The sequence below is a fragment of the Arachis ipaensis genome, chromosome B5, assembly GCF_059453495.1.
Source record: "Arachis ipaensis isolate K30076 ecotype BB chromosome B5, ASM5945349v1, whole genome shotgun sequence".
Taxonomy (NCBI): Eukaryota; Viridiplantae; Streptophyta; class Magnoliopsida; order Fabales; family Fabaceae; genus Arachis; species Arachis ipaensis.
In genome coordinates this window covers 149,749,479-149,761,438 of record NC_142440.1, presented here as the reverse complement: position 1 = coordinate 149,761,438, position 11,960 = coordinate 149,749,479, and positions in this window count along the sequence as shown.

Genomic DNA, 11,960 nt, shown 5'->3' with positions numbered 1-11,960 from the left:
GTACATTTTTTATTAATTTTCTTCTCATCTTTAAAGAGAAAAATTTTATATAGGTTCCATATCATTTTTTTTTTCACTCAATTTTATTTCTCATTCAAATAAAAAAAAAATTTCATCTATTTTCTTTTTTCTACATTTTCTTTCCTTTCAGATTCTTTTTATCTAAACAATGTGTAAAAGTTTCAGTTGCAAATCTCTATGACTAAGCATGAGACAAAATAAAAGAGAGATCAAATAACACTTCTCCAAAATATTTAGGCACACACCACACAAATGAAGTTTGAAGAACTATATTGACCAATGCAAGCAAGAGGCACACACCACACAAATGAAGTTTGAACAACTATATTGACCAATGCAAGCAAGGAGTTCGTTGATAGTAGTTATTTCCAAAGTTACCTAAAACATTGATTTGGAGCTGAACGTGAGGTTTAGGTTTTTTTGAGTGGCAGCGTCCGACTTGTGATGACAAGGTGTCGCCTGTCCGAGTTCCTCGTGAGGAGGTGGAGGTGGTACCTGCAAAAGACTCCGATTCTTAAGTTAGCAAGGATTTTAAGCAAGTTTTTAGTAGATTAGAACGTGAATTATACATGGAGGTTCCAATGTATTTATAGTAGAGCAGCTAACCACTTTTGTTGGAGTAGTTCTATCTTATCTGATAGATAACTACTTCTTTTATCTTAGGAGTCTGTTAAGATCTCCCTTCTAGATGTAGCGGAGAAATATCCAGAGGCAGTCACTTGTTCAAGTAGAGGACCTCTTTGTTGATGTCCGACCTCTTTAAAGAAGTCGGACTTATAATGAAGTCCACCTTTATTGGCGAACCTTTTGTGTTATTGGGTCTGACTTTTTTTTATTGGGTCAGGGTATGAACAGTAACCATAAAGGAAATGGTTGAAATTGTCAAAGAAAAAAAAAAGTACATGTAATCAAATAAGGGCACAGACCTAATTTTAAAATTAAAAAAAAATATTTTGTGCTAACAAAAAATATGCACCTTACTATTTTAATCTATAATGTTATGGAACTGTGATCTCCTTCTCCTCCGCAGCCGTGATGTTGCCTCCCCCAACCCCCGCGCGCCGGTCGCCGCACCACCACACACCCGTGCTGCCTCTTTCAAACGTTTCTCACCGCGAGATTGTGTCCTCTCCTTCAACCCATCGTGTCACAAAGCCATTCCCTCCTCGCCCATCTCGTCTCGCCACGCCGTGACGCCGCCCGTGGAGATCCGCTTGCCATGACGCCACGCCGTTGGCCCGTTGCCATTAGAGTCATCTCATGGCGCCTTCCCCCTTCATCTTCTCACACAAGAACGTCACAGACTCCCCCTCTATTTCTTTTTCTTTTTCTTGGTTTTGGACGATTCTTTAACTAGTTTTGAATGTTTTTTTTTCTAAGTTTTAGGTGTTTTTTTTCCTTATGTTTTTTATCTATTCCTTTTGAATTTTGGATAATTTTTTAATAGTCTTAGATGTTTTTACTTGGTTTTTGAATGTTGTTTTTTCAATAATGTCAAATGTCTCGTTTTGTTAGATATTTTATTTTTTAAAATAATTTTAGATATTTTGTTTTTATTAGGTTTTGAATATTGTTTTTATTACGTTTTAAAATTTTATTTTTATTAAGTTTTGGATATTTTTTTACAACAACATTTTTTTCTTGTTGTAAGTTTTGGATGATTCTTGTTATTTGTTTTTTTTATGTTTCTTTATCTTAAATTTTTGGGTGTGTCTTATATATATATATACACGATGGTTATCAGTGGCTAAGAAAAAAGGGGGTTGAATCTTAGACCTTTTTTTTGCTTAGTAACACTTGCTGGCCTTTTTGAAATAATTTCAGGAGACTTTTTGCTTTTTGTCTCGTACCTAACCACGAGACGTTTTCTTTTTATCTTGTAACCAGGCAAGGGATATTTTTTGTTTTATCTCCTATGCAGCAGAAACAGAAATGAGTAGAAGATAGAGAGAGAATCACACCATGAAGTATCCTGGTTCAGCTGCCAAGTGCAATGCAACCTACATCCAGTCTCCATCACAACAACGATGGAATTTCACTATAATCATCATGATTACATACACCAATTCTCCCTATGAACTACCCTTCCTATTTGGGACAAGTCCAAAATCTAACCCCAATCCTGAACTTGACTTGGTCACCTACCAAACTTTTAACTGCTAAGTGCTAACCCAACTTGTAAGGGGATTCCCACAGAATTATGAAACACAACACAGATGTACAAAGGACCTCTAGGACATCTATGGATTTTTCTTTTAATTTTGTACCCTCTGCCTTTTTCCGCTCTATGGCTTTTTCTTACAAACCTCACTGTTTGCCTTTTTCATGAGACTCAAGACAGACAAAATTAAACAGAAAAATACAAAATGAAGAACATTGAAGGAGAAGAACTTTTGTTAGCTTGGATAGCTATGAGAACTCTGTGCTTTCACTCTTTTTCTCCTTGCTTCAAGCCCTGGCTGTTCTCCCTTATTTATAGAAGGGGAAGCCTCCACGGTTGAAACTGTTGAACCAAGCTAATCTTCTTCTTCTTCAAACCAAAACCGGTTCGGCCAGAGAGAGTGGAGAGAAAATCGAATGTAAAACCCAACATGCAATTACCTCTGTGTCTTTCCTTCACACCAAGCTTTATCAATCCGGACCTTCCATCTTAACTTACACTCCAAGAAGGATTCCTAGCCCTTGATGAGTTCTTGATGCTTGACAGCTCCTCCTGCTCTAATCTTTTGCCTCTTCCTCCACGCACGTAGCTAAAGTAGCTACCTCTTGTGGTGGTTGAGCAAAAGTAGAGACGAGCCATGCTTCAATGGATCTTCTTTCTTTGACTGAAGTTGATCTCTTCCATTTTCGGGTATGGAAGGCTTGAGATTACTTCACCGCATCTTTCCTTTTGTGGCAAAGATCTTAGCCACACCATACTTTAGATTTTTTTTTTTCTTACCGCCATCATCACAATGGCCTTGCTACTAGCTTCTTCTTTCTGCTTCTGATAGCTTGTGCTATCTTCCATTTTTTCTGTGAAGTGACCGAGAGTGAAGAGAGACAAGAGAGAGAAGAGAGAAAACTTTCAATGTGATTTGAACAAAAGAATTAAATTGAATTAATTTCCACTTCCCTTTTGCTTTGTAGCGTGTGATATTAATGATGACAATCAAATCAATTGTTATTTATCTCTCATGGTTCCAATGCAATTAATATAAGTTGAATAAATTTGAAATCCACCAAAACATAAAAGTGGGATCCCTTGAAAGCATGCAGCAATATAATTAAAGAAATGGATTTCATCATGTTAAGTGAGTAGAGAAAATATTGTGTCCCATTTTCTTTTTCTTTGCTCTGTTGGACCTCAAGTTTGTTTTTCCTGGCCCAATAATAATTCAGCCACTTAAAATAATAATTTTGCACAAGGCCGATTGTATATTCCTAGTACAATTGGGCTTTGATTTGTTTTTGTGCCCAATATTCATAATCTGCATAACAACAAAATTATTAATTAGCAAATATGATTTAAAGATCAAATTAATAATTTTGTAATTAATTATTTTAATAATGTTTGATCATCGTTAATTTTATTTAGAATTTTCCAAACTTATCAAAATATATATATATATATATGATATTTTTATATGTGTCTTCTTTTTGGGTTTCGGATTATTTTTTTAATAGTTTTAGATGTTTCTTTTTTTTTCAAATATTTTTTTAATATTTTTTAATGTCTCCTTTTGTTAAGTTTTAAATTTTTTTAAATGATTTTAGATATTTTTTTTATTAGATTTTGTGTATTTCTTTTTGTTACGTTTCAGATTTTTTTTAATTATATTTTAAATATTCTTTTTACAATATTTTGGATACTTGTTTTTATTTGATTTTAGAATCTTTTCTTTAAATTTTTTATATTTTTGTTTGATTTTAAATATTTTTTATGATAATTTAAATTTATGTGAGGCAATAAAAAAATTTATTACACCCGTTATTAATTACTTAATAAAATTTGATAAAAAAAAAATCAAATTGGGGGATTTCTAAGACCTTACAAAAGCAACTACTAGACAAAGTACTCTAAACTTTGGGAGCATATTCTCACATATGTGATTAAAAATTAATTTTAATAGTGATGATTTTCTCAATGTTTACTTTCTTAATTTTTGTTCTAATGATATTTTCATTAAGAATTGATTCACCAGAAAATATTAACTGCTAAGGGTTTTGACTAACAGAGAGTAGTTGAGTAAAATATTTTCGAATAGAATTGGAAGGATGCCAAGGTTTCAAGTATAACGCTTGTAAAGTGGTCTTTATTTCCCCAATCTAAGAATTGCAAAGCAGCCTCAAAAGAGGAAAAAATATATTTACATGGACTAAAGCATCCCTGCTTCTTTCTCTCTAATTTTGGTCACTAACATCATGTTGATGTATGTAAGGAATTTGCTATAGCTAGGACTCAATGTAGTGTAGTTGTCCGATGAAAAAAAGAAGGGAAGGTTAGTGACATTTACAAATTACAATGGTTGAGGATGGATAAATGATGATGCATCAAAATTCTACCGAGGAAGTACATGGTGCACAATGAACCAATCTTAGGCCAGTTTGGATAAATAACTTAAATAAATTCTTTTAGAAAAAGAGCTTAAAGTATAAAGACTTTTATTAATAGCAGCTTATAAATAAGTTATTTTGTGTTTGGATTTTTAGTTATAAAAATACTTAATTTAAAGTTGTAGCGTTTGGATAAATAACTCAAAAAATAAATTTGTTTTACAGAAGAGAATGAATATTAAAATAATGATAATAACAAATACTTTCTAATATTGAATGTTGATTTTACATAACCTAATCACTAATATTATGTATGATATGGTAGGTGAAAATAAAAAATAAATATAAAATGTGTGTCAATGTATATTTTGTTGCTATTTTTTATTTTACTCCTATTAGAACACTTTTCTCCTTGATTGAGGTCAAGAATTTGCTATAATTAACTATGAAAATAATAACAAGCTATAAAATCACATGTGAAAAAAATAAAATTAAAACTAAAATTTCATATCATAGTTAAATACAAATTTAATAATAAAAAATAGAGTGATAAAATGATAACAAAAATACTTAGAAGGAATATATGCAATAAGTTGTTCAGATGCAATATTGTTTGAAAATGAAAATGGTGGTGGAGGATCAATACTTCCATAAGATGAATCATTACGTGAAAATGGTGAGGTTTGTAACATTGTGTGAGAATGATGGTGGAATGATGATGGAATGACAGTGCTTCTAGCAGACCTTGCGTGAAAATGGTGGTGAATGGTCAGTATTTTTCACAGAGTCAAGAAGGAAAGTAGATTTTTTTTGTTTTGAAATTAATTTTTTTTAAGGAAGTGGTAGAATGACTTATCGATAAGTAGAGAAGTCATATATTTCTACTTTTTCAAAAAGCTGTAAATTAACTTTTCGAGAAGTTAAAAGCTTTTTTTAAAATGGTGCCAAACACACAGATTGTGACTTTTCATAATCCAAAAGTAAAAAAAAAAAAAATAGCTTCTGCTACTTCTCAAACGGACTCTTAGTCTAACAGGTTAAAAACTAATTGGTTGTAGATTTAAATTCTATTTAATGATCTGTTGGCATAAGATAGGATTTGAACTCTAACACTTACTTAAGTGGATGAGTGAGTTGAGTATTCGACTAACTCAAATTAGTTGAATAATAAATATTTAAAGGGTAAAGTATATTTTTTGTCTTTCAAATTTTGCAAAAATTTAAAAAATGCCCTAAGTTTTGTTTTATTTGAATTTTGTCCCAAAAAATTTTGATTTACATAAAATATACTCCTAGCGGCTAATTTTTTAAAAAATTTAGAACAAATTCAACAACAATTACATGAGAACAACCTTTAACAAAAGCAAATCAAGTATAATTGTCATGCATTATTGTTGAATTGGTTCTAAATTTTTTTAAAATTAATCTTCAGGAATATATTTGATATAAATAAAAAACTTCTAGAACAAAATTAAAATAAAATAAAATTTAAAAATATTTTAAAAATTTTTGTAAAATTTTGGGGACAAAAATATTATTTTACCTATATTTAAAATTGAGTTTTGTTCTGGACATTCTCTTCAAGGTTGAAACTAGTTTTCATGCACCCCCGGCCCTTTGGGCCACTCAATGCGTATGCCAGCCCAATAACGGTCATGATGAAATACAAGCAAATTTAACGGCTTTTCAATTTTCATGATTTAAAACTCTGTTATATCTCCACCAACTTTTCTAAAAACTTGGGAAAGAGATAAAATCCAGCTCCTAAACTACTAATTCCTCCATCAAGAAACTATTAATCAACTCCCCAGATATGATCTAATATCCCTACATTTCAAACTCCCAAATGACCAAATTCTTATTTCATTGTGAAATCATTCGACTTGAGTGTTGAAATTCCTTTGCAATATCCTAGCTTATAGCTGGACCAACAACTTCCTGCGTCTCACGCTCCAAAGCTCCTCATTTCTCATCCGATTCAATTCAACGTCCAGGTGACTCCTGAACAAGTTTTTATTTTTTTTAATCATTATTGTTAGATGTTCTATGTTAAGGCTTATATCATGCTAATATCAACTATTATGTTCATCAAGATGTCTGAGTAATGAGAAAAATTATGTCTTTTGATCCATACATCTTATAATAATATTTTCCTTTGTATTTGAATCAAACCCCATGCTTTTAGTTTTATTTTGATGCATACATCTTATTAATTTCTATGACCATTCAAACTTTTAAGTTATCCTCAATATTGTTATATAGAAATGGGTATCTTTTTCTTCATACATTAGTGCATATTAACTCCCCAATATAATCATAATCTACTGTATAAAGCTAAAAAAATGGAAGAATTTGCTATGTAATTTTGTTGGTTCATAAAATATACATATTCATGAAAATTTTATTCTAATTACCAAGACTTGAATCTAAAACTCTTTACTAAGAGAACAAAATATTTATCATCTTGATTAATGTTATATTTATAATTAATTTTTATATATAATAAAATAAATAATTAAATTCCTACTTTAAATATCTTTATTTATTTTTTAATTAAATTTCTACTTCAAAGATTTTAAGTTTGTGTTCTTTTGTCACTTCCGAATAACATCAAAATTTACTGATATATGGCATATTAAGTGACATTATATATACCTTTGGTTGTTAATATGACAAATTTATGCAATTAGATTAAATCTCAAATCAGTCCCAAATTAAAAGACTTTGAAGCATTAAATTTTTTCAATTTAAAATTAATTTGATCTAATTTTATAAATTTATCATGTTAATATATAATTAAAATTGTCGTTGTGGTGGTGTCACTTAATCTGATACTTGATTAATGTGACCAATTTAAAAGTTTGAAATTTGAACGAAGAATATAAATAAAAATTATTTGAAAAATCAATTTAAAAGAGAAACAAATTTTTAAAAATAAATTTGACCATTTATTAAAAAAAAAAAAAACAGGCACGTTAGTGAAAATTTTTTGGAGAAAAAATGTGTATAGATATGGTGGAAAAAGCGAGCATTTTCTTGGACTACCCATCTCTCATCAAATATAGGCCATAGCAAGTATCAATTCTTCATTGCTATCACATAAACCCCGGCCCCCGATACTTGCTTGACCCAAAAAAAAATGACATTTTATTTTTATGGGATGACCAAAACAAAAACGTTTCTATAGAAATTTTTTTCAGCAGGAAAATTAGGAATTTGTTTCATATCTTTCCTTATGTTACTCCCCCCAAAAAAATATCTTTCCTTAGGTTAAGAGTTATAGTATCCGGTACACAATTAAGGGTAAATATTTTATTAGAAATTTGATTAATATTCAAAATCAATAATTTGAGCTAAGGCACGTGCGTGTGGTATACAAATATCAATAATATCATTTATACACAAAATATGAAAATATTAATATTTATATAAAAAACAATTATTAATTATATATTTAAATTGTTTTAATTAATAAATAAAAAATATTAATTTTTTAGAAAATTTTAAAATTCTAAAAATCGAACCATTAAAATTAAAAGTTTAAAATTTCAAAAGTTAAATCAAAATTGATTTTAATATAATAAAATAAAATAGAATATTTATATATTAAATATATTTAAAAAAATAAATTTATTGTTTTATTGTTTTAAATTAGTTAAATAATAAAAATAGCTAGTTTGACCAATTTATCAAAAAAAAAATTTTACTTCTGACTAATCTATTTAAAATCAACTTTTATCTTTGAGCTGGTAGTTGATTTACTAGCTCAATCTAATTCTTAGAATCATAACAAAATACTTGTGCCAAAATAATATCTATTATAAAAAATATAAATATATTAAAGAATGATACGAAATTACGAATACATTATAAAATTATGCAACTATATTATGTATATACTAAAATTTATTACAACTATAGAATACATATTAAAATATAAAATATATTTTATACGTAAATACATGATACCTAGTACACGTTAGGGGTGTCCATGAATCGGATCGTATCCGCAGATCCGCGGTAAATATCCGCATCCGATCCAAAAATTGCGGATACGATCCGATCCGCAAATTGATCATCCGATCCGCACCCTTTGCGGATCAGATCGCGGATATATACTCTATATCCGCGTATCCGATCCGCGGATCCGCAGATCCGCACTATAATAATTAAAAATAAATAAATATATATATGTTTGGTATTATATTTACTTGTTTGTATGTTTTAGTTAGTAATTATTATTCATATATTGTATTATTTTATTTTTGTTATTTAGAGAGAGTTTGATTAAAAATATTTTAGGAATAAATAAGTTTAAAAGTGTGAAAGAAATATTTTTATCGAATTCTTTTACATAGAAATATGATTAAAAAGAGAAAGTTTAATTATGCGGATATATCCGATATCCGATCCGATCCGATCCGCAGATGTGCGGATCGAATCGGATCATATTCGGCAATAAAAAGTGCGGATATCATATCCGATCCAATCCGATGGAAATTGTGTGGATCGGATCGAATTTTCAGCCATATCCGATCCGATCCGATACGCGGACACCCATAGTACACGTATAATTTTTTTTTTTTGCCTTTATGCATAACATTATTTGTTTTTGTCTTTACAACTAAGGCTGCATACAGATTGGATCGGATATGGTCGAAATCTTGATTCGACCCGCATTCATCTCATCGGATCGGATCGAATCCAATATCCACACATTTGTAGATAGGATCAGATTTGAATTTGGATCTATATGCAAGAATAAAAATATTCTTAATTTTAAAAAGAATCAAAAAAATAAAAAAATAAAAAGAATTTTTTTTTAAAACATGAAGAGCTCAACACAAATGTGGAGCGTTAGAGACATAAACAACATAGAAATACCTATAGTAGCCACCTAAAATTCTCAAACAAATGTGTATCCCTATGTCATCTTCGGCATTGCCATCAACGATCAAAGGGATCGTCGCTCCTCCACTCCTTGTAGCTAAGCATAGTCATGTTGATGATGTCTTCAACATGTTTTCCTATATTCTAAAATAATCTCCTATTCCTTTTCAACCAGACGTTCCAAATTACCGCGAAAAAACTTATAAACCACTTCTTACTTTCCTCCTTCCTCGTGACACCTGTCCAGCTTTGAAAGTGTTCTTTTAAAGTACCTGGAATGCACCACACCTGCCATGTAAAATCACAACCAAGAAATAGGTGATAGACACATTCAACATCCTTATTACATAAAACACACACATTATCACCCTGATTAATAATTCCGAGTCGACAGAGTCTTTCTTTTGTATTCACTCTACCCATTAACGCAAACCATATAAATAGCTCAACTCTTGGAGAGACTAGACCTTTCCAAATAGCCTTCGTAAAGCTATAGCTTGTTACGTCCTCCGGAAGCGTCTCCACCTGTAGTACCTGCACAAAGAAGTTAGTAGAAAATATACCTTGCCTGTCAAATTTTCAGACAACTCTATCCTCTCTGTCAGAGGCTAGTTTGACCGGCCTCAATGTTTCATGTAATTGATTCATAAGTTCCAACTCCCATTGGAATAGCTCACGCCTCCATTGAAAGTTTCAAATCCACTAAAGCCCATCATAGAACCCACAAACCTCTATGACAAAGTCTTTTTGGTTTGAAATCGAGAATAGCTTTGGGAACCTTTCCTTTAGAGAACCGCAAGTTAACCAGACATCTTCCCAAAAGTGAGTCCTTCTGCCATCACCAATCTCCATTGCCAAGCCAATTATCATCTTATCTCTCATAGATTGCTCCTTAAACTGTATCTGACAAATGTCCTTCCATGGCCCCCTCTAGAAGGTAAATCCTGGATTGATAAAAGCTGGTTAGGGGAGAGATTATTACAAGAGCAAACTACTTTCTTCCACAACGGACACTCCTCTTTAGAGAATCTCCACCACCACTTAAATAGCAGTACAGTATTGCGTAGCATCGCATCACCAACTCCTAGTCCGCCTAGCCTCTTCAGGGCTTGGACCACTTTTCATCTAACCAAAGCCATGCCATTCCCCCCATCCTCCTTACCACACAAGAATCTCCTTTGTAATGAAACAAGTTTCTCCGCAACAGCATTCGACATCTTATATAAGCTTAAATAATATACCGGCAAACTATTTAAATATGACTCAACGAGTACAAGCTTTCCCACTTTATTAAGTACCTTGGATTTCTATAAGCTTAGCTTCTCCTCCACTTTGTCTGTAATTGGCTTCCACGTCTTGACCAGCCTAGGATTCGCACTAAGAGGGATCCTCAGGTATCTAACCGGAAGAGCAGCTTCCTTGCACCCCAGCAGACTACACATCCTCTGTACCCAATGTTGATCACAATTGATTGGTATCAAACTCGATTTCTCAAAATTAATGCTTAATCCTGACATCAGTTCAAAGCATCGAAGAAGCCTTTTGTAATTCTTAACGGACTCTTCCTCTGGAGGGCAGTATAAGACAGTGTCATCAGCGAACTGGAGATGTGACAATTTTATTTCGTCTCTCCCTACAAATTGAGGGGATATCCGACCATTTCTCACAACCTCCCCAATCATCCTATGTAGGACATCAACAACAGAAATAGGATCACCTTGTCTCAGACCTCTACCCATCTTGAACGGCTTAGTTGGTGATACATTTATCAAAACTGACATAGTAGCTGTGCCGACACACTTCATAACCCACTCCCTCCACCTGCGTCCAAAGCCCATCTTCTGCAGGACAATGTCCACAAATCGCCACTTGACCCTATCATATGCCTTTTGAAAATCCAGCTTGATTATAACCGCTTTCTTCTTACTCGATTTGAGCCACTGCACCGTTTCGCAAGCAATAAGAGCGCCGTCATGTATTTTCCGACCCTTTACGAACGCACTCTGAGTCTCTCCAACCAGACTTGGCATAACTGATCTCATCCTCCTAACCAAAACCTTAGAAATCACCTTATACACACAACCAACCATACTGATTGGTCGGAGGTCCTTAATCTCCTTAGCCCCAAAGAACTTTGGCGCCAAAGCCACCCATGTGAGATTCGAGTCTTTCGGTAATCTAGCTGTTTGAAAGAACCCTAACACCGCTGTCGTAAATTCAGCCCCGATTTCATCCCAACATTTCTTGATGAAGTTCATGTTGCACTAAAATATATTAATTATAGTCTACACAACAATAATAAAAGTATACATTTCAAAATTAAAATCACATTTGTTCTAACAACGAAAACAAAAATAGAATTAGATCAAGAAACAAGTATAAATAAATCTACATTTAAAAAAATGAAAGATAAAAAAAAGATTTAAAACCCTAATTGTCCAGAAACAGATTTGTATTAGAGTAGCACAAGCAGAAAAAAGAAACTACAAAACGACGAGGATCCAACAGCGAGC